Raw genomic sequence first — 24,166 nt, 5'->3', positions numbered from 1 at the left:
TCCAGAAAAAGAAAGTAATTTTTTATTTTATGCTATTTTATGTTTTGGAAAAAGAAGTACTTCCTCATAAGAGATATTTTTTGTTTTCACAGAGTTTTCCTCCACCGCTCGGAGAAAGTTAATATGTTCTCCAAAATATCATCCTCATGCTCCTGCGTATTTGAACAAGGGTTTTAGTAATCAGTATCAATCTCACATAATATCGATGCCATATCAATCCACATCGATTTGTATCGAAAGATTTTATCCTTAAATTTCAATAAAAACAGTTTTATTTTGATTTTTACCCTTGGTTAGTACCCTAAATTAGTATTGTATTGGTAAAAAACCAGTATTGGTCTCCAATACTTTGAACCATGATTTGAACTCACCGTAATAAATGAATTTCCGTTTACCGTGGCTAAAGAAAAACCCGATCTTTTTATTATTATTATTCATGTAATAATGGTAAGTGAAATTTTCAAAAGTCACAAGACAAATCTGAACCATCAAGTTTTATATTTATTTTGATCTAAACTGTTTGTTTTCACTCATTGTTAAGAATTAAGATAGTGCACTGTAATGTTTAGAGTACTAGTATTCATGCATAGGTATGTACAGAAAGTTTGCCAATACAAAATGGAACATTTGATTGTATTAGATTTTAAAATTTGACACGACTAATCCAGACCATGTTCTCTCTATTCAATGGTTATATTGAATATATCATCTATCTACGAGGTAGAATAAATACCTTGTGACTTTAGGAAACATAACAAATTTCTGTAGTAATAAGGATAAGAGATCGTTGCTTGGTCATGTAAACCCCATACCAGTGCAAGGGCCAATGAGAGTGCACACAAGGGCATCAACACGGATGAAATATTTGATTTCAAGAAAGGTTGGATAGTAGTTCCGTGCACTCATGTGTCATAGGCACAATAACCACACGATCAAGCATCATTATTTTTTCCTAATATTAATTCATTTTTTTCACTAAATATATTATCATTGTCTACTGTTAACTTAGCATGTAAGATACAAATATAATTTAACAAAATCTAAATATTATTTTTTTGTTTGCTTCCTTTTTCTTATCTCAAAATAGAAAATCAGACTCTTTTGCTGATGAGAAAAGAAGATATTGGATGAATACACCACCACACAAACCACACTAAGAGTTTTCAGCCCATTGGTGCGCCCCACTCCTCCACCACACAAAAAAGAGTTCCTCAGCAAAGTCATATTCACCTTTAGATGCTTATACAATAATGGCATGCAATCAGGCGATGTCATGGCTACCTAAAAAACAAAAAACAACGATGTCATCAAGTGGCTCCTATTGAATTAAACTCACACACTTCAACAAAAAAAAAAAGATAAGAGACACCAAGTATTAAAAAATATATAGAGAGAAAGGAACAGCAAGTACCAATGATGCACAAAACGACAAGCATGTGATGATATGATGTATAACTGCATGCATATTGCCAATGACACATATCTTCTCATGTGAGACTTGGTATGTCATGACCCCAATGACAATTTATGTACCAAAACCCACTATTGTATATACTTGGGTCAAATAGGCTCTCTTTTCTTCAACAATTCTATTTCACGAGTATAACAATAACTCAGTCGTATTCCTACTAAATGGGGTCGGCTACATGGATCCTTCCCAAACTAGGGAAAAAATGAGATTTTCATAAAAAAAAAAAGAGAAAATAAGAGTAATGCAAAATAATAAAAAAAAGAAACGCAAAGCGAAAAAAAAAAAAAAAAAAGTAAGAAGAAAGAGGATAGCCCATAACATTTGGAAAAATCTCAACTGCAAGGTGTTGACAATGTGGATTTTTGTCCTCCAATAGGCTTTATCTGATGTCATACTTGGCACAAGATCCAGATTATGCATGTCATTCTTCACAACCTCACTTATGGTCATTTTAGGTATGCTCCTAGCTCTTTAAGCTCTTTCAATCGTAATCTGATCATTCCTCTTTACTAGAGCGTCCCTAGGCCTCTGTTGCACATGGCCAAACCACCTTAAATGACATTCTCGAAGCTTGTCGCTGCTCGGGGCAACCCCCACATCAGCTCTAATACGTTTTTCCCTCACTTTATCCTTCCTAGTTTTGCCGCACATCCATCTTAACATCCTCATCTCCGCAATGCGTAGTTTCACTATATGACACTTCTTAACTGTCCAACATTCCGCCCCATACATCATAACAGGTCGTACAACAGTCCTGTAGAACTTTCCTTTAAGCTTTAAAGGAATGTGTCCCTCACACAATACTCCAGTCGCCCCTATCCACTTCATCCATCCCACTTTAATTCTTTGTGAAACATCATCATCTGTGTCACTTTCTTTGTGTATGATAGGCCCTAGATATCTGAAATAGTCACTTGACGGTATCTCTCTCTCTTCAATTGTCATCATGCCATCATCCTTCATAGTGTGATTGAAGTTGAACATCATATACTCCGTCTTTGATCTACTAATCTTAAAGTCTCTTGTTCCAAGGTCGATCTCCACATTTCTAGTTTAGCGTTGATCCCTGTTTTTTGTCTCATCCACCAAAACAATTTCATCAGCGAAAAGCATACATCATGGAACCTAGTCTTGTATGTGCTTGATTAATTCATCCATTATAAGCGCAAACAAATAAGGGCTTAGGGCTGATCCTTGATGTAACCCAATTGTAATCGGGAATTTCTTGCCTAGGCCCCGCATAGATCCCACACTAGTCACCACACCCTCATACATATCTTTAATTACATCTATATATTTACTCGACAACCCTTTCTTCACAAGAACATATCGGATTAAATCTCTATGGACTCTGTCATAGGCTTTCTCCAGGTCAATAAAAACTATATGGAGATCCTTCTTGCTAGCTCTACATCTTTCCATGAGCCTCCTCAATAGGTAGATAGCTTCTGTCATAGAACTACTGGCATAAAACCAAATTGATTCTTTGAGATATGAATCTCTCTTCTCAGACGGACTTCAATAATTTTCTCCCAAAGTTTCACAGAATGACTCATTAGTTTTATGCTGCTATAGCTATTGCAGCTTTAGACAATACCCTTATTTTGTAGATCGGGATTGCAATGCTTCTCCTCCAATCATCTGGCATTTTCCTTGTGATCATAATCTTGTTAAATAACTTAATTAACCAATATACCCCGCATACTCCTAGGGCCTTTCACACTTCTATTGGGATCTCATCCAGGCCTGGTGTTTTGCCTACTTTCTCTTTCTTGGTCTTGATGGATGCTTGGACTTCCTCATCCCACCACCAAATCTCCCTAGGAGCCTGATGCCTACTCTTTGCTTCCCCTAGAACTTCTTTGGCAACTCTCTTAAAACAAGTCATCATTTCGTTCCACATCACATTGGTGTCTCCTTCAAAGTCCCACTTTCCTTGTTTAACCACATTTTCAGTACATGTGCCTAAGGACTCCCCTTTTAGTCTCCACCTTCTTATCTTAGGGTACTTTACGAGTGATTTTCTTAATTAGAAAGTACTGGTATTTAGTGAGAAAGGCCTGCTATTGGTGACGCCTGATCTCAGTCCAGAAAGTGTTGTGGTGATTCTTCTGCGGACCATTTTTCCTTCACAATGCGCCAGAATGAACTAAAAGTCTGAGGTTCGAACCAGACTTTCGTCGAGACCTTTGAATTGATATATATTTCAACATATGTTAGGTTCAGGTTTGAACAAGACTAGGTGGATTTTTTGGGTCTATGGGGACAATTCTGTACTTTTCTGGGTTAGGATTCTCTTGTAAAGTGTCCTTATCTCTTCTGAGAGTGGGGTGTGAGATCTGAGGGTTTGTAATTTTTGCTTCAGAGAAGTAGTGAAGCCATTCTATTGCTCGTCGTGGATGTAGCCTACCTACTTGGGGGTGAACCACGTAAAATTTGGTGTTATATGTTTGTCTTCTCTTTATCTTTGTTTTCTTCTGCAAAATCACCATTTCTGGGCGTTGTTTTTCCAATTTTTTTTAACAAAAATGGGGGTGAAAAATGTATGGTATGTGTAATGACCCCGATCTAAGGACCAGGTGGGGCCCATGACACCAGAGTCCAGTCGGGACCGCAGAGGAAAACATTCAATCAAGCATTCAATATAATCAAAGTGCATAAAATTAAAGACATAATAGTAAGCAGAAGATAACGATTTAAAACTTATAACATGGTACCGATGGCTCTAACGTCTACAATCCATACTCTTCAAGGAGAGGAACAGAATCTTAAAAAATATTTACAGTCATCCGGGTTCAAGATTTTCCTTCCACATAAATATCCTTTACAACATAAGAGTTCTATCTATTTCAAGGTAATAGACTCCAAAATGATCTTCAGATCATCAGTCTTCATCTTGCTTGACGATAGCAATGCCCTTGCCCTTATTCATGCCTGTCTTATCTGTAAAAAAATTTATCATTCGAGGAATGAGCTATCGCCCAGTAAGAAATAACATTGCTAATCATGCTCACAATATAACATGCAATTAAAATTTCATTTTTCTATATATAAGCATGGCATCATTCCTTATCATTTGAATAATAATCATTCAATCAGTCAATTTTCATAAATCTTTCAATCATTTATCTACCGGTAACATTTCATTCATTTTATCATTTTTCATTTCATTTCAGTCTTAGATCTTCATCTAGTATATCTCCGTCGTACTACCGAAGTAGCTCTAGTTACAAACCTCTAAAATGGGTTCAGTGATGGCCTCAACACCCATCTTCATAGGCACTTCATGAGCACCGGGTCATATGTTGGTCGTGCCCGTCGGCACTTAACTTTCTTTTCATTTTCATTCTTTGTTAATCATTTTTAGTCATCATTCATAGTGATAAACCCAAAATCACCCTGACCAACCAAGGACTGCCACGTGTCCTAACCCAGGAAGGAGGGCCAGCTCAGGACCAGAACCAAACAGGAGAACCAAGGAGAGACTCGACCCAGATCGGACACGGGCGCAGACCGTAGACCCTAGGCTCGGACTGCAGGCCCTGGGCGCGGACCGCAGGCCCTGGGCATGGATCCCCTCGGGCGCAATCATCCCTGGGAGCAGTCTACCCCGGGGACCACGACAACCACCACCATCAACAAGATATGTCCCATCACAAAGGACTATAGGCCACAGCCTACCAGTCATGTAGTCTGGACGGACTCATACATCGGGAACCTCATCTACCGCGTAGATAGGTCTATCCATTAAGGATACCAAGTCTATTATGACACTACGTCTCACGGGAAGACAACCAATCAAGGATGAACCCTGCTACCCAGGGACTCTATCAACTACGAGGACTACTCACCATCAACTGGGACTCTCCACACTGCCACACCCCACTATAAAAGGGAAGGTACTCTACCCATCTAAACTCATATTGAATACTATTATTCATCTATTTTGCTCAAGAGATCTAACTTTGGCCTCGGAGAGTCCTAGGCCGGAACCACACCGGTTCTCCTTTGTCACCCCCTGGTCCTTTTACAGGTTACGACACTCGAAGGACCGCCTGATGATTTCTTGACGCAACAGATTGGCGCCGTCTGTGGGAACGACGCTAGCCATCATACCTACTAGCTCAGTTTCACACTCATCCAATGGCACCACGGGGTAAGAAGACTGCTCCCTCCACCAACAATGTCCCAAGGAACGGATCACCTCCTCTAGAGAGCTCTCGTCGCAGAGCCAATGACCATGACCATGTCTCTCTGGAGAGGGAGATCCCAAACAATGATCAAGTTGCGATAGTCGAACCCAACAACGAACTAGTGGTGGAGGTAGTAGCTGACCCCAATGCACCAGCAACTATGGGTCAGATCAATGACCTACAGCGACAGATCCTCGATGATCAATGACTCTTTCGAGACTACCTGAGGCAACGTGTGACGTCCCATCGCCGCAGGACATCGCCAGCACCAAGGACAGAGCCTGTACTTCGACAAGAGCCAAACCCTAGGAGATCATCCCCCAGGGGTGAAAGGTCAAAGAGACTTTTGAGGCGAGCAACCCCCACTCCCCAATAGGGGGAGCCTTCTCAGCATCCCCGGAGGACAAGGGACCTCCCAGTACGGTCAAATCGGGGAAGGACACCAACACCCAGAATGAGGGTACCTAGCCCAGAAAGATCCATCAGGAGGTTCGTGTTCCAAGGTCAACTAGGAGGAAGTCACACAGCAAGGCGGAGCCAGATCGACCGAGAAGAAAGCCCCTCATGATCACGCCATGGTTCATCGCGACGTGACCATTCACCATCCAACCAATACTCAAGGTGGGAGGGGATTTCGAGGAGAGGACATGAGCGAGGTCGCAGTGAACGTCCTGCCAGGCGTGAGAGACAGACACGGGATGAAGAGCTTGACAAAAGACTCCGAGATCTGGACGAGAAGCTGGAAGGGTTGAAGAAACAGACCAAGGGCGAGATGCACTCAATACTCGGGCAACACCCATTCTCGACAGAGATCATGTCAGTCACACTCCCCTCCAGGTTCAGGTTACCCACCTTTGAACTCTACAGTGGTACCACGAACCCTAATGACCACATCAACTATTTCAATGGTATGATGACACTGTATGGTGGATCGGACGTGGTCTCCTGTCGAACATTCCCTGCATCACTCAAGGGTGCAGCCAGCTACTTCCTGGTTCTCCAGACTACGACCAAGGTTGATAGGTTCGTTCACAGAACTGTACGAGCAATTCGTTACCCGCTTTCAGAGCAGTGTCAAGCAGAAGAAGACCACGGTCAATCTACTGAACATGGTACAGAACCCTGGGGAGTCCCTCAGGGAGTATGTCAGCAGGTTCACCAAGGAATCCTTAGAGGTTCGAGACTTGGACGACCAGACCCAGCATGCAGCCTTGGCAGAGGGAATCAGAGACCTGGACCTGATCAAGGACCTGGCACGTCATGAGACCAGGACTATAAAGGAGCTCCTAGAGCGATGCAATGAATTCTCCAATATGGCCAAAGTACGACAGGCTAGGAAGAAGGTGATCGAGGCCAAGCCACAAGACAACAAGAGGTCAACGCTAGATGACCATAAAGAAAGTAAGAGGTCGAGGACCGAGCGTCGACAAGAGAAGGGTGACCGCCCATTTGGAAGGACTGACCGTCGTCCAGAGAGGAGAGAGAGCAAGCAGTCCTGAGTTCACACCACTGAACACTACCAGGTCTCAGATCCTCATGCAGATTCAAGACCGTGACCTACTCCATTGGCCGCGACCCATGTTAGCAGGACCCAAAAAGCGTAACCCCAACAAGTACTGTCTCTTCCATAAGGAGAATGAACATGATACAAAAGACTGCTACCAACTGAAGAGGGAGATAGAGCAACTTGTAAGAGCAGGGAGCTTGAACAAGTACGTGAAGGGGAGACGTGATGGTTGTTCGAGTCAAGGAGACAGAGGTCGTGACCGAGAAAGAGAAGAACCCAAAAGGGAAGAAAGAAGGACAGATCGAGAGAGAGACCGCCCAGAGGAGCGGAGAGATGTAGCCAAGCCTAGTGGCACCAAGGGAGCCCCCATCCTCACCATACTAGGAGGACCGGGGCAGCAGTCTACTAGGAAGGCCAAAGCCTATGCCAGGTTCGTGGGGGTAGCAGAGAAGCCAAGAAAAGTAGCTAAGACCAAAATGATAATCTCCTTCTCGGATGAAGACTTGGAAGGGCTGAGCTTCCCACACGAGGATGCCCTGGTAGTACAGGTGGAGGTAGCCAACCGACCTGTACACAGGGTGTTGATAGATACAGGAGCGCCAGTAGATGTACTCTCCCTGGAAGCCTACCGACAGTTCGGGTTCGGGGACGATCAACTCAAGCAGAAGCTCACCTACCTCCATGGATTTTCGAGCGCTACCGCCTCCATCAGAGGCACCATAGAGCTACCCATCACCTTCGGAGTACACCCTCACCAAGTGACTATCATGGTAAACTTCATTGTCGTCAAGTCCGTGGTGTCATTCAACGGCCTTCTAGGGCAACCATCTCTGATAGCCCTTATAGGAGTCGTATCACCACTCCACCTAAAGATGAAGTTCCCCACTGAGAATGGGGTAGACAAGGTCCGGGGAGATCAGAAGAAAGCAAGGGAGTGCTACGCGACCTTCATCAAGAAAAATAATGGTAACACTCGTGGGATGGCACTCTGCATAGAGAATTTGGTTAGCGACCAGAGAGATGAACTGACAGAAAGAAGAGGAAGGCCAGTGGAGGACCTCATCCCATGGCCACTCAGCAAGGATGACCCCTCCAAGGTCGTACAAGTTGGCTCACTGTTGAGCAACGAGTAGAAGGATGAGCTTGGACGTCTACTCCAAGCAAACATGGATGTATTCGCATGGTCGACCTCTGACATACCAGGCATACAACGGTCCATAGTAGAACACCGGCTACATGTTGATCCAACTAGGAAGCCCATCCAACAGAAGCGGTGCAACTTTACCCTTGACCGATGTTTGAGTTAAAATAAAACCGCAAGCGTACAGGTCACTCATAGCTACGGGTCGAACGCGAGGAGATATACGCCACTCAATTTAACTAACTTAAAAATAATGCAAAATGAACCAAATTAAAGTGTTAAATTAAACTAATTAAACTAATGAAAATTAATGCATCCTAACTCATAAGCATCTAACAAAATTAAGGAATTAAATTGGTGTCCTAACACTTGAGCATCTAACCTATCAAACTAAAGCGAATTGAAAAGAATAAAAATGCAGCCACACATACTAACCACATAAAAAGAAATAAGGGAATAAAAGTGCATCCACAAACCACAACCATATAAAATTAAAATAAAAGAAATAGAGGGAGAAGAAGAAGAAGATAGAGAGAGATAGAGCAGATGGAGAATGAAATTGAGAGTTTAGATAGTAAAACCTGGATGTGCTTGCATGAATGTAATTGAAAAACTTGAATACTTGCATAAACTTACCATGGTCTCCTCTTCTAAATCTTTTAGTATTGTCATCAACTTAAGAATTTAGACTAGAAGGCTTAAAACCTAAACTAGAATTAAGAAATTACAACCCAATTGAAGACTTAAGCATAAACTAAACCTATTACAACCATTAAATGAAAATAAAAAAGTAAACTAGAACTTAGAAAAGCCAAAAATCACAAATTAGAAGGAGAAGAAGAGAAGAAATTTTACTAAGTGAATGAGCAAGATTTACAAGAGAGGTAGGGGTATTTATAGGGGAAAGGGGAGAAGAGAGAAGAGGGAAGTGTAGGAGAAATATTCCCTAAGAAAAGAGAATATTCTCTTCTCCTTCCTCCTTTACATTGCCTTGGCTCCTAAGAAAAAAAAAAAAAATAGAAAGAAGAAAAGAAGAGAATATTGTTTACATAAACCTTCTATTTTTAGAAAAGTAAATTTCTAATTCTAACTTGTGCTTCCTTTTCTTTATAGATATCTTCTCCAAGCAATAAAATCAAAGCATCTTTAATTTTTTAACCTTTCATAGATGAGAAAATATCTTTCAAAATAAGTCTATCCCAAGTAAAATTCCAAGAACGCCTTTGAAAAGTTGGAGGAGAGAGAGAGAGTGATGACTAGGATAGTGATGACTAGGAATCCACTCAACCAAATAACAAAATCCCTAATGTGTCCTCTAAAAATCGTGGGGCATTAAATGCAGCCCATAAAAATGGTGGACACTTTGTGGGCCTTCAAAATCAATGGAATCTAATGGCAATGTGGGTCCCTCCATGTGGGTAGCAGTCCTTCTCTCTCTTCAAGAATGCAAAATTATTGAAACAGCCATGTACTTGTAGTAGATCTCCACCATTGCTTAGAAATATCTTCTATAATATCAAAATGTCCTTGGGCAGTGGTAGACTGACTATGGGCTTGCACTACAGCTCCTTTCTGACCTATTATCCTTTCTTGGGTTGAAAAGAATAATCAACTGTACGGTAGGCTAGACGAATGCGTACTTGCGTTTCGTCACGTCCAACTTGCTCCAAATTTAGTCCTCTTTACAGCCATGGAAGGAAAAATGGCTAATTTACGTGTAACTTGGGACATGCAGCTCCTGATAGTCCAGAACAGCCCAAAACCTAAAAAACACAAGGCACCAAAGTAACTCTGTCCAATGTGGTAAAATGTATGCTTTATGCCCTAAGATTTCATACATAAATGTGCTCATCAGATTCCCCCACACTTGAACGTTACTTATCCTCAAGTAAAGCAAAAAGAAAAACTATCCTAAAATGCAGAAAATCCTAACTCACTTTCGTAGGAATCACGGTTGCACTTAGCATGTGCAACAAGCCTTTAAACCCCTAAGTTAACCCTAGTGGACGAGTTGTGTCTCGTGGGTGTTTGCAGTGAATATACACCCAAAATTCAATAAATCATAAAGAATGATGTATATTTTTCTCATGGCATAAGTAAGATAGTACACACAATCTCAAAGAAATACTCAACTAAAGATCTAGGAGCCAAAGGGTTCCCCCACACTTGAATTTTATCATCCCACATCAATTTAAGTAACAAGCATGCATCAAGGTCAAGGGATCTCCTCATATTTTCTGAACACTACTCACCTTCAAGTAAACCACTCATAATATCAATGGAACCAAAGACTTAGGCATTGAGTATTTTTTACCATACTCTTTTTTTTTCTGGCATTAAGGCAAAAGTTTTTTTTTTTTCAACAACAAACTCTATTTCTACTCCACTATTGTTCTCTGAATGACATGGTGGAGCATACACCAGACACCCAAATACTTGGTAACTTCGCTTTTTGCATATATCCATAAGATATTGAGACATTGATGCAAGAGTTTTTTTTTTGAGTTTCCTTCCAAGGAGTTTCGATCAATTCACCCTGCTTCATGAGGCACAGTGCCCTGTCTAGTCCCAAGGAATTCCACTTTCCTTTTTGTTTTTTTTTTTTTTTTTCATTCACTTTCACTTTCACTTTCATTCCTTGCCTTGCCACAAACAAGTTGGTCTCAACTACTAGCCAAAAGATCAAGGGGTCCATAAAACACATAGAGAAATCTAACCATCAAATGAAATAACGCTCATATTTTCCAACTCAATCCCTCTCATCAGATACAAACCAACTACCATCCTTGAAAAGGGATTTTTTATTATTTCGCATGCTAGGGAACCTAATTCCCTCTTTCTCTCGCTTTGCAATCAAAGAGAATTATGCACAAAACCAAAACTACCACCACAATCAAAATTCATAAATAAAGCCCAACACACCCCCCCACACTTAATTTATGCAATGTCCTCAATGCATGCAGAAAAGAAAGAGTAAGGACTAGGGAGAAGAAATATACAAGGAGGTCATTCTTCAAGGTAAAGAGGCTCATGGAGATCCATGACCTCTTCTACAAGGGGAGTGGGCATCTCAATGTATGGCTTCAATCTTTGGCCATTGACCTTAAATTTAGCCCCCGTACTTGGATTGAGGACTTCAACAACCCCATGAGGATAAACTTTTTGAACAATATAGGGGCCATCCCATCTAGAACGCAGCTTACCTGGAAAGATATGCAAACGAGAATTGTACAACAAAACTTTCTGGCCTACCTCAAAAGATTTTCTCAAAATGTGCCTATCATAGAAAGCCTTGGTTTTTACCTTGTAAATCCGGGCATTCTCATATGCCTCATTCCTAAGCTCTTCCAACTCAGATAGTTGGAGTTTCCTATGGGCACCTGCAATGGGTAGGTCAAAGTTAGGCTTCTTGATAGCCCAAAAGGCCTTGTGCTCAATCTCTACAGGTAAGTGATATGCCTTTCCATACACCAGACGGTACGGAGATTAACCAAGATTGGTCTTGAAGGCTGTCCTATGGGCCCACAAAGCATCTACCAACTGGTTAGACCAATCATTGCGGTTCGAGTTGATGATTTTCTCAAGAATTTGCTTTATCTGCCGATTTGAAACCTCAACCTGGCCACTAGTCTGGGGATGGTAGGGTGTGGCCAAGTTATGGACGACACCATACTTTCTCATGAGGGCCTCAAAAGGTCGATTACAAAAATGCTCTCCCCGATCACTAATGATAGCCCGAGGAGTACCAAAACGGGAGAAGATGTTCTCCTTCAGAAATTTCACAATCACCTTGTGGTCATTGGTCTTACAAGTAATAGCCTTAATCCATTTGGACACATAGTCCATAACAAGTAATATGTACAGGTTACCAAAAGAGTTAGGGAAAGGCCCCATAAAATCAATACCCCATATATCAAACACCTCAACTACCAGAATTGGGTTGAGGGACATCACATTTTTCCTAGAAAGACGTCCTAAAGATTGGCATGAAGAACATGCCTTGCAATAAGTAAAAGCGTCTTTAAACATACTAGGCCAATAAAATCCACACTGTAAAACCTTGGCCGCTGTCTTATTGGGCCCGAAATGGCCTCCACAAGACTGATCATTGCAAAAAGATAAGACAGATTGTTGCTCATGATCAGGAACACATCTCCAGATTACCTGATCCAAACAAGTCTTAAAAAGATAAGGATCATTCCAAATGAAATATTTAACCTGTGAAAAGAAATGATTCTTATCTTGGGTGGACCAATGTACAGGTGTCACACCCGTAACCAGATAATTGACAATGTCAGCAAACCAAGGTTCACTAGACACTGTCATCAGATACTCATCAGAAAAATTCTCGTTGACTGGAGAATCAACAGTCAAGGAATTAGGCAGCCGGGATAGATGGTCTGCAACCAATTTTTCACACCCTTTCTTATCCCTAATTTTAAGATCAAATTCTTGCAACAAAAGGACCCACCTAATGAGGCGAGCCTTGACATCTTTCTTCTGCACAAGATATTTGATACCTGCATAGTCAGTATAAATAATCACATGTGATCCTACCAAGTAGGGCCTAAACTTCTCTAAAGCAAACACAACAGCTAAAAATTATTTCTCAGTGGTGGTATAATTAAGTTATGCATCATTAAGAGTCCTACTTGTATAATAAATCACATGGGGCAATTTGTTGATTCTTTGCCCAAGAACAGCCCCTATAGCAAAATCAGAGGCATCACACATAACCTCAAATGAAACTGTCTAATTTGGAGCTTAAATAATGGGGGCTGAGGTCAATGCTCTTTTCAATTGCTCAAAACTCTTATGACACCCAGGAGAAAAATCAAATGGATAGTCCTTTGCCAAAAGAGAGGTGAGAGGTCTAGCTATCTAGCTAAAATCCTTGATGAACCTTCTATAAAAACCTGCATGGCCAAGAAAAGATCTAATGTCCTTCACACTCTTGGGTAGTGATAAATTGACAATAAGGTTTACCTTAGATCTATCAACTGTAATCCCCTCTTTGGACACAATGTGACCAAGAACTATGCCTTGCTTCACCATGAAGTGGCACTTCTCCCAATTCAAGACCAAGTTCTTTTCTATGTATCGTTTAAGAACCAAAGAAAGATGATGCAAGCAATTAGAAAAGGTAGAGCCGCGAATAGAAAAATCATCTATAAATACCTCTAGGAAGTGCTCTACCATATCAGAAAAGATACTCATCATGCACCTTTGGAATGTAGCAGGGGCATTGCAAAGCACAAAAGGCATACACCGGTAAGCAAAAGTTCCATAAGGGCATGTGAATGTGGTCTTATGTTGGTCCTCTAAAGCAATAGGGATTTGGTTGTAGCCTGCATAACCATCAAGAAAATAATAATATTCATGGCCAGCTAGTCTCTCTAACATTTGATCAATAAAAGGCAAGGGGAAGTGGTCCTTCTATGTTACCGTATTCAATTTCCTGTAGTCAATGCACACTTTCCACCCCGTTTAGATACGGGTTGGAATCAATTCATTATTAGCATTCTCAACTACAGTGACTCCTCCTTTCTTAGGCACAACCTGCACAGGACTCACCCATTAGCTATCAGAAATAGGATAAATGATGCCATGATCTAAGCACTTTAGGATCTCTTTCTTGATTGCCTCTTTCATCACAGGATTAGCCCTCCTTTGGGGTTCCCTAGAAGGTTTGGAACTCTCCATCAGATGGATATGATGTTGAACAATGGAGGGGCTAATACCTTTAATGTCAGACATGGTCCAACCTATGACTTCCTTATGGTCCTTTAGAAGCTTAATCAACTCTTCTTCCTGAATAGAAGTCAAATCAGAAGCAATAATAACAGGAAGAGTGTGATCTTGCCCTAAGAAGGCATACTTGAGGTTGGAGGGCAATGCCTTCAACTCTAATGTGGGGGGCTCAATAATAGAGGGTTTGGGAATGGAGGTGGATAGGGGTCCAAGGGGCTCCAAAGGTGGTTGGATGCTCTAGACCTCAGATAAGGGGGTATCATCAACACCCTCCAATTCTTGCATACATTATTGAAATCACAAATCAAAATCAATCTCAAAGAACGTATCAATATCATCGGGAAATCCTTGAAGCATATGCACCTCTTCATCCATATCTTGCGGCTTGCCCAACCTAAACACATTGAAGTGAACAGAAGTATTGCCAAAAGTTAATTTCATTAGACCATTCCTGCAATTGATTAAAGCATTACTGGTAGCTAGGAATGGCCTACCCAAGATGATAAGGATTTGGTCCTTGAAGTTGGCAGTAGGTTGGGTATCTAAAATAATAAAATCCACAGAAAAAATAAATTCTCCAACCTTCAACAGGACATCCTCAATCATTCCCTTAGGAACTTTAACTGACCGATCTGCAAGTTGAAGAGTAATTTTGGTCGATTTCAGTTTTTTCAATCCCAGTTGTTGGTAGACATGAAAGGGTAAGAGGTCCACACTTGCACCAAGGTCCAATAAGGCATGATCAATAGTGGTATTGCCTATAGTGCAAGAGATGGTGGGGCTTCTAGGATAATTATGCTTAGCTGCTACTGGCTGTGAGATGAAAGAACTAATGTTAGCAGCCAAGAATACCTTTTTGGGCAAATTGGTGGTCCGCTTTTGGGTGCATAAGTCTTTGAGGACTTTAGCATAAGCGGGGATCTGGGCAATAGCATCCAACAAGGGGATATTCACCTGAACCTGTTTAAAAACATCCAAAATTTTCTCCACAGAAGGAGACTTCTAGCTAACCAACCTATTTGGGAAAGGGGCAGGTGGGGTATAAACTCTTTTAGATGTGGTCTCTTTTACTTTCTCAACAGAATCATCTTTGGTTTCCTTAACCAAATCATCTGTGATCTCTTCAGGTTCATCAAACGAACCAGGAACAGTAGGCACTTCAATGGCCTCTTCAGAAGGGAGAGAGTCAATAAGAGTATGAGATGGTAAAGAGAGGTATACTAGTCTGATACTCACGCCACTCCTTAAAGCATAGAAGATTAACCTGGTTGAGGGCCTTTAAGATACGGTTGAGTGGAGGAGCTTGGGTACCTTGTTGAATATAAACCTGATGCCTAGGATTTGGTTCAGTTGGCTAGTAACTTTCATGTTTCCTCTCATGCAAAATTGTGACAAGTTGGGTGAGTTGCTTCTCCATAAGGGTCATTCTTTTCTCAATCTCACCTATTCTTGGTACCTCTCCTGTATTGATGAACCCTGAGGTATACTAGTCTGTTGATACTCACGGCCACTCCTTAAAACATAGACAGCATTAACCTGGTTGGAGGGCCTTTGAAGCTGTTGGCCTTATACCGGGTTGAGTGGAGGAGCTTGGGTACCTTGTTGAATATAAACTTGATGCCTAGGATTTGGTTCAGATTGGCTAGGTAACTTTCATGTTTCCCTCTCATGCAAAATTGTGACAAGTTGGGTGAGTTGCTTCTCCATAAGGGTCATTCTTTTCTCAATCTCACCTATTCTTGGTGCCTCTCCTGTATTGATGAACCCTGGGGGTGGCTGATAGGGTGCAAGGAGAGGAGGCCTAGCAGAATTCACAGAAGATCCTAGATGAGGACGAGGGGAAAAGGGGTTAGTAGACATTCCTTGGCTTTGTGGTGCATAGTTGGGCCTTTGGACACCAAGCTGGCCTTGATGGTTAAAGTTGGATGGGTCTTCTTGGTTCCTTTGATCCCAGGAGAAATTGGGGTGATTTCTCCATCCTGGATTGTAAGTATTGCTATATGGGTTATTTTGGTAGAGAGCACTTACATTCTCAGTGCTGAAATTACCCACCAAGGTGTTGGGGCATTCCTCCAAAATATGTCCAGGTGTTTGGCACCAACTGCATATTGTCACCTGGTTGACCTGGTTAACCGGTATAGACTCTTTAAGAACTATGGACTCCAACCTTTTTATGAGGCTGTCAAGTTTGGCCTCCTTGGCTGGCATACCCTCAATGAGATACCCCTTAGTGGTCCTTTCAACCTCTTGGGAAGATTCCCATTCCCTAGTCTTATCAGCCACGTTTGTTATGAATGTCCATGCAGCATTTTCCTCAGAAAAAGAAGTAAAGCCTGCAGGACACATGGACTTTACAAGTTGCTTGGTCTGATAATCAATACCCTCATAAATAATTTAGCATAGTTGCCACAAGTCGAAACCATGGTGAGGGCATTCTAAGAGAAGGTTCTTGAATCTTTCCATGAATTTAGAAAAGGACTCATGTGGTTTCTGCCTGAACTGGAGGATGTCACTCTTAAGCTTATTGGTCTTGTGAAGAGGGAAGAATTTTCTCAAAAAGACAATGGTGAACTCATCCCATGTATCAATGGAATTTGTAGACAATCCATAGAGCCACTTCTTGGTCTGGTCTTTCAGGGCAAAGGGTATAAACCTAAGCCTAACTGCATCATCAGTCAAATTGTGGACCTTGATTAGAACACAGACCTCCTCAAATTCCCTAAGGAAGAGATATGCATCTTCATTGGTCATCCCATGGAAGTGGGGTAGCATGCTAATGAAGTTGGTCTTGAGTTCATAAAAATTTTCTGTAACAGGTGGTAAGTTGATGCAAGAAGGCTGTACAGCCCTAGTAGGGTAAAACATATCCTTAAGAATCTTGGGTTGTTGGTTACCCATGGTCAAAGGTGGGGTTAAGGGTAATGGAGAAGGTGGTATTCTAATAAGACGATTAGATGAATCACGAGTTCACACCATAGCCACCTAAATAGATATGAGATCTCCTTTAGAAAAATTGAAGAAAAATTAAAGACTTAAGAAAAAGTACTAAGACCAAGAGGGAGCCTAAGGTAGATAGTGCATCTATCCCTCAAAAATTGAAATAATGGTTCAAAAGCTGTAAGGATGCCATATAGGTTGACAACAAGGGAACCCGTATAGTCTTCTATAGCCACCTACGGTCGACTCCAAATGGATTCTGATGTAGAGTGGAGGTCTACTATACGTTTATGTTTCCAACGCTTTCACTATGTCGCTTTCCTGTTATCAAGAGTGGTCACCTCCAAAGATAAGTCACATGCCAATCCACCCAACCAAGTCAAGATGTAGAGTCATAGGTAACTTAATCCTATGAGAGACACCAAAAGATGGAGGGTTGAAGCATATGAAGGACTTTAGATTAGGCGCACACTATTTGAAACAGAAGAGAAACAAGAAGAGGTTTTCAAAAACTGGTTTTTTTTTCCAGAAAAAGATGAGAAAATAATAAACTAATACACTTTGAACTACTTAAAAATCAGATAAATAAAATGGAAAATAATCTCCCCGGCAACGGCGCCAAAAATTTGTTTGAGTTAAAATAAAACCGCAAGCGTACGGGTCAAACGTAGCTACGGGTCGAACACGAGGAGATATACGCCACTCTATTTAACTAACTTAAAAATAATGTAAAGTGAACCAAATTAAAATGTTAAATTAAACTAATTAAACTAATGAAAATTAATGCATCCTAACTCATAAGCATCTAACAAAATTAAGGAATTAAATTGGCGTCCTAACACATGAGCATCTAACCTATCAAACTAAAGCGAATTGAAAGGAATAAAAATGCAGCCACACATACTAACCACATAAAAAGAAATAAGGGAATAAAAGTGCATCCACAAACCACAACCATATAAAATTAAAATAAAAGAAATAAAGGAAGAAGAAGAAGAAGATAGAGAGAGATAGAGGAGATGGAGAATGAGATTGAGAGTTTAGATAGTAAAACCTGGATGTGCTTGCATGAATGTAATTGAAAAGCTTGAATACTTGCATAAACTTACCATGGCCTCCTCTTCTAAATCTTCAAGTCTTGTCATCAACTTAAGAATTTAGACTAGAAGGCTTAAAACCTAAACTAGAATTAAGAAATTACAACCCAATTGAAGACTTAAGCATAAACTAAACCTATTACAACCATTAAATGAAAATAAAAAAGCAAACTACAATTTAGAAAAGCCAAAAATCACAAATTAGAAGGAGAAGAAGAGAAGAAATTTTATTAAGTGAATGAGCAAAATTTACAAGAGAGGTATGGGGTATTTATAGGGGAAAGGGGAGAAGAGAGAAGAGGGAAGTGTAGGAGAAATATTCCTTAAGAAAAGAGAATATTCTCTTCTCCTTCCTCCTTTACATTGTCTTGAATCCCAATAAAAAAGAAAAAAAATAGAAAGAGAGAGAGTGATGACTAGAAATCCACTCAACCAAATAACAAAATCCCCAATGTGTCCTCTAAAAATCGTGGGACATTAAATGCAGCCCCTAAAAATCATGGACACCTTGTGGGCCTTCAAAATTAATGGAATCTAATGGCAATGTGGGTCCCTTCATGTGGGTAGCAGTCCTTCTCTCTCTTCAAGAATGCAAAATTATCGAAACGGCCCTGTACTTGCAGTAGATCTCCACCATTGCTTAGAAATATCTTCTATAATATCAAAAATGTCCTTGGGCAGTGGTAGATTGACTATGGGCTTGCACTACAACTCCTTTCTGACCCATTATCCTTTCTTGGGCTGAAAAGAATAATCAACTGTACGGTGGGCTAGACGAATGCGTACTTGCGTTCCGTCATGTCCAACTTGCTCCAAATTTAGTCCTCTTTACAGCTATGGAAGGAAAAATGGGAACTTTACGTGTAACTTGGGACATGCAACTCCCGATAGTCCAGAATAGCCCAAAACCTGAAAAACACAAGAAGGCACCAAAGTAACTCTGTCCAATGTGGTAAAATGTATGCTTTATGCCCTAAGATTTCACACATAAATGTGCTCATCAACCGACAAGCAGTTATCAAGGAAGAAGTCGAGAAGTTGGGCCAATCAGGGTTCATCAGAGTAGAGAAGTTCCCCACATGGCTCGTGAACGTGGTCATGGTACCCAAACCCAACAGGAAGTGGAGAATGTGCATTGACTACACAGACCTGAATAAGGCATGCACGAAAGATGAGTACCCATTACCCAGGATCGACTTGTTGATCGATGCCACTGCTGACCATGAGATGCTGAGCTTCATGGATGCCTATTCAGGGTACAACCAGATCCTCATGCATGAGGACGATGAATCCTACACCACATTCTGGACGGACAAAGAGAACTACTACTATCGCGTCAAGCCGTTTGGACTGAAGAACGCATGAGCCACCTACCAGAGGATGGTCAACAAGATGTTCAAGGAACAGATTGGACGCAACATGGAGGTGTACGTGGATGAGATGCTCGTAAAGAGCGTCCAAGCCCACCAACACCTGGCAGACCTAGAGGTGGCATTCACAGTACTGAGAAGGAACCAGATGAGGCTAAACCCCGCAAAGTGCGCTTTCGGTGTAGCGTCAGGGAAATTCTTAGGGTTCATGGTCTCAGCACGTGGAATAGAAGCCAACCCATCCAAGATCAAGGCCATCCAAGAGATGGCACCCCCTTGGACGGTCAGAGAAGTGCAAAGGCTGAATGGAAGGGTCGCAGCCCTTTCAAGATTTATGTCATGATCAGGAGACAAGTGCCTATCATTCTTCAAGACGTTGAAGAACCTCCGAAGTCCAAAGGACTTTGCATGGATAGAGGAGTGCCAGAAGGCCTTCGAAGAACTGAAGGAGTACCTGGAGAGCCCACCACTGCTTGGGCGACCAGAGCCCAATGAAGAGTTACAGGTCTACCTAGCTTCCACCCCAGTTGCCATAAGCGCCGTACTATTGAAGGAAGAGGGTAAGGTCCAGAGACCCATCTGCTATGTTAGCCATGTTCTGATCAATGAAGAGACTAGGTACACACGGATTTAGAAGGTGGCCTATGCACTGGTGATCGTAGCTAGGAAGCTAAGACCATATTTTTAAGCTCACACTATCACAGTACTCACAAACCTACCACTAAAGAAGGTACTCCACAAGCTAGATGTCTCTGGATGACTGATAGCCTGGGCGGTAGAGTTGAGTGAGCATGACATCAGATTCCAACCATGGACAGCCAACAAAGTCCAAGCTTTGGCGGACTTCATCGCCGAATGCACCCTATCTGAGGTCGAACTAGAAGCAGAAGAACCAGAGGAGCATGATCGAGGATCATGGGAGATGTTCGTGGATGGCTCGAGCAATGTAGTAGGAAGTGGGGCTGGCTTCATACTCACCAGCCCCGAGGGATTTTGAATCCAGTATGCTCTCTGATTCACCTTCCAAGCATCCAATAATGAAGTAGAGTACGAAGCACTACTAGCTGGACCCCGGGTAGCCAAGGCCATCCAAGTAACATACCTATCCATCCGGAGTAACTCCCAGCTTGTAGTGAACCAGGTGAATGGAGAGTATGAGGCGAAGGACGAGAGAATGGCGTCATACCTAGCACGCGCCCGAGCGCTGATCGAGGGGTTCATAAAGTTTGAGATGGTTCGAGTCCCCAGTATCGAGAATGCCACCGTTGATGTCCTATCAAGGCTAGCCAATGACGAGCTCCAGAACTTGGCCAGTGTAGTCTACATTGAGATCTTATATGAGCCAACATATCAGGAGAAACAGGTCATTGAGATTAAGGAAGAGCCTAGTTGGATGGACCCTATACTCAACTACCTATAGAACGACATCTTACCAGAAGATAAGGTCGAGGCAAGGACGATAAGGATGAGAGCTACAAAGTACACTGTCCTGGATGAAGTACTATACAAGAGGGGGGTCACAGCACCACTACTCCGGTGCCTGGGACCCAAGGGAGCCGAGTACACCCTGGCAGAGGTCCATGAGGGGATTTACGGAAGCCATATGGGGGACGAGCCCTAGCCTACAAAGTCCTCCGCCTGGGGTTCTACTGGCCACGAATGCAAGAGGAAGCAATACAGTATGCTAAGAAGTGCGAGCAATGTCAGTTGTTTGCCCCAGTACCCCATCTACCCGCCACCAAACTGACATCAATCCTCAACCCCATCCCCTTTACCATGTGGGGGATGGACATCCTTGGCGATTTCACTGCAGCATCAGGGAACAGGAAGTACCTGGTTGTCGCTATAGACTACTTCACCAAATGGGTCGAGGCTAAGCCACTGGCCAAAATAACAGAGAATGAAATGGAGAAGTTTGTCCGCGATGACGTCATCTACAGGTTCAGGGTACCAAAGATCATAGTCTCCGACAACGACAAGCAATTCAATAACCCAAAATTCAGAGCATTCTGTAAGAGCTACAACATTGACTATCGGCCTGTCTCGGTAGCATACCTACATGCCAATGGTTAGGTGGAGGTGACCAATAGAACAGTGCTAGAAGGGGTCAAGAAAAGGCTAGAAGGAGCCAAGGGGAAGTGGGTCGAGGAACTACCAAGCGTTCTATGGGCGTACCGAACCACAATAAGGACACCCATAGGAGAAAGCTCATTCCGCCTAGCATACGGTACTGAGGCACTGGCACCAGTAGAGGTCCTTGCCATGTCCCATAGAGTACTACACTTTAACGAGTGCACCTATGTCGACGGACTACGGGCGAACCTAGACTTCATAGATGAGGTCCGAGAGAAGGCACTCTTAAGGAACGTAGCATACCAGCAATGCACTGCCAAGTACTACAATGCCAAAGTGAGAGAGAGGCTATTCCACCAGGGAAACCTAGTCCTAAGAAGGGCCAGCGCATCATAGCCACGGAAGGAAGGGAAACTGTCAGCCAACTGGGAAGGACCCTACATAGTTTCCATGCAGATACGTCCATGGACCTACCGCTTGAAAACTTCGAGGGGCAAGAAGATAGATCGTACTTGAAACTCAGAACACCTGAAGAAGTACTACCAGTAAAAGTAGCAGTAGCAGTAGAAGCACTGAAGCAGCACCACCAGTAAGAGTAGTAGTAGTAGTAGCAGTAGCAGAGTCGACTGTCAGCCATGGTACACAGTAGGTTGCAATTTTCAAGGATAATTTGAAATTTTAGTTGAGATTTAAAGAAAATATTTGATGATTGGGGTACACTTGACCGATCTAAAGCACCATGATCCACGACTCACCTCCAAAACACCAAGGTCCGATGACCACCAAAGTCCGCTGACCAATAAGGCGCAAGGCCACTAAGGACTGTAGACCACCAAGGTCCGATGACCACCAAGGTCCGTAGACCACCAAGGTCCGCTGACCAATAAGGCGCAAGGCCACCAAGGTTCGTAGACCACCAAGGTCCGCTGACCAATAAGGTGCAAGGCCATCAAGGTTCGTAGACTACCAAGGTCGGTAGACCACCAAGGTCCGCTGACCAATAAGGCGCAAGGCCACCAAGGTCAGATGACCACCAAGGTCCGCTGACCTATAAGGTGCAAGGCCACCAAGGTCCATAGACTACCAAAGTTCGATGACCACTAAAGGCCCTTAGACCTCCCGAATATGACACCCTCGAGGTCTATAAGCCCACCCCACCAGTGTCGAAAGATCATCGAAGGTCGAGGTCGCCAAGGTCAAAGGACTACTATGTGCACAAGCCATAAAGGACAGTATACTAGAAAGAAGAGAACTCAACTACAAACGACAAAGGAAAGAGGTCACAAATATTACAACTCAAAGTTCGGAATCCAAAAGTTCAACGTCCAGAACACCTATAGAATCAAGGAGCATCTGATGGAGGGGTCACATCTGACCCTGCAGGGGACATCATATCGGCCTCAGGTGGGCGAGCAACACCCTCCTCTGGCAAGACCGCACCCCCCTTTGGCACCACGACACCATCCTCAGGAGAGACACGAGTCCCCGTCGCGATCGCAGGTAGCAACGCAGTGACCTCCGAGAACCCTGAGAAGTCATAATCGGGGGTCTTCTCCAAAACGTGAACTACTAAGTCCCAGATGTCTGCATCATATATCTCCTGGTTGTCCTTGTAGAAGTATGCAATGATCTCAGGAGACTGCTGGTACGCTGCCACCGCTCGCTCACCAGCCTCAGACACCTCAACCTCATGACTCTGCCTCAAGGCGCCAAGCTCCTCCTCCAAGGCACAAACCCTAATCGAGCTCTGGGCCACCGCAGCAGATGCAACCCTGAGCTCCTCAGCCATACCCCTCTCACGAGCAATGGCCTCCTCCCGTGCAACCCTGTGCCCCTGAAGCTCCTTCTCCAGACCCTGCAGCTTGCGGTTCAACTGGATCTCCCGGAAAGCAGAGCTCTCAAGGTGAAGCACCGCCTCCGTGGCATGATGCTGGACTTGCAACCAACACAGCCGTTAAAAAACATCCCAAGTACAAGAAAAGAAACAACACAAAAAGCAAAGGATCGAGAGGCACAACTCATAGAAGCCATGTCCTGATAGAGAGTCTGTGCCAAGAATGCATCGCCAAAACCCCTGTATGACTGAACGCTCGATGGGAAGCCTTCCCATGTCTAGCCACTCCCGGGACACACCACGGCTGGTCAACGTCGCTCCCTCCTGAAGATCCCAAGGAAGCACCAAAGGGGATGAGGTCGGCAGATCAGTAGTCACGCTAGCAGAAGAGGAGACTACCCCTTTGCCTCTGGAGGGGGGTGGAGCAAAAGACCCAGGAGCAGCGGCAATAGGAGGTGACCGCGGAAGGATAACACGCGGCCCGGTTCTTACTGAACTGGGAGGATCCGGACCCCCCTTCCGCTTGGTCTCAATGGCCACTGAAGGAGAAGTAGGAACCGGAGGAACGACAACAGAAGAACCATCCACAGGGGGGCAGTCTGAGTACCTCTCTTCCGTAGGTTAGAGTGGAAGACACTGAGATCCGGTCGTATGTCTGATGAGAACATTTATGTGTGAAATCTTAGGGCATAAAGCATACATTTTACCACATTGGACAGAGTTACTCGGTGCTTTCTTGTACTTTTCAGGTTTTAGGTGAATTCTTGTGAAAATGGAGGAGATGATGCTAAG

The 24,166-nt window shown here is 43.0% G+C and overlaps 1 long non-coding RNA gene across 1 annotated transcript; it reads left to right on the top strand.

Moving 5' to 3' along the window:
• The first annotated feature begins 3,246 nt into the window (after window positions 1–3,246).
• Window positions 3,247–21,094, top strand: LOC122647669. Its single transcript, XR_006330948.1, has 4 exons — window positions 3,247–3,476; window positions 10,654–10,659; window positions 20,390–20,395; window positions 21,083–21,094. It is a non-coding gene; the product is annotated as an uncharacterized LOC122647669 (long non-coding RNA).
• Window positions 21,095–24,166: the final 3,072 nt, after the last annotated feature.

Source organism: Telopea speciosissima, unplaced genomic scaffold (assembly GCF_018873765.1).
Source record: "Telopea speciosissima isolate NSW1024214 ecotype Mountain lineage unplaced genomic scaffold, Tspe_v1 Tspe_v1.0111, whole genome shotgun sequence".
NCBI lineage: Eukaryota > Viridiplantae > Streptophyta > Magnoliopsida > Proteales > Proteaceae > Telopea > Telopea speciosissima.
Note: the sequence above shows the minus strand (reverse complement) of the source record. Positions and strands in the feature narration are given on the sequence as shown.